Source organism: Tursiops truncatus, chromosome 2 (genome assembly GCF_011762595.2).
Source record: "Tursiops truncatus isolate mTurTru1 chromosome 2, mTurTru1.mat.Y, whole genome shotgun sequence".
In the NCBI taxonomy this organism is placed as follows: domain Eukaryota; kingdom Metazoa; phylum Chordata; class Mammalia; order Artiodactyla; family Delphinidae; genus Tursiops; species Tursiops truncatus.
This window is the reverse complement of record NC_047035.1, coordinates 164,029,076-164,029,392: the sequence shown is the minus strand read 5'-3', so window position 1 is coordinate 164,029,392 and position 317 is coordinate 164,029,076.

The window sequence follows — 317 nt, the reverse complement described above, 5'->3', positions numbered from 1 at the left end:
GCCCACGCCCGCAGGACCCGCCCACGTCTTCCATGCTCCGCTCCGCCCCGCCTCCTCCCACCTCCCATCCTGTCCGGTCTCCTAGCATCGCACCGCGCTATGCTCCTTACCCCACTCTTGCCCTTTCCGCTTTCCTTCTCCTAACCGCTTCTTGCTCCTGCCCCTACCGTCTCCCCTTGGCCTTCTTTGGCCCCCTCGGCCCATGTACCGCTTACCTCCCTGCGCTGCTCCCCCAAACCTGCCTCTCCCCTTGCAGGCTCTTCCCCTGGTCCCACCCCACAGCACCCATTCCCACTCTACTCCCCACGCCCTCTCCC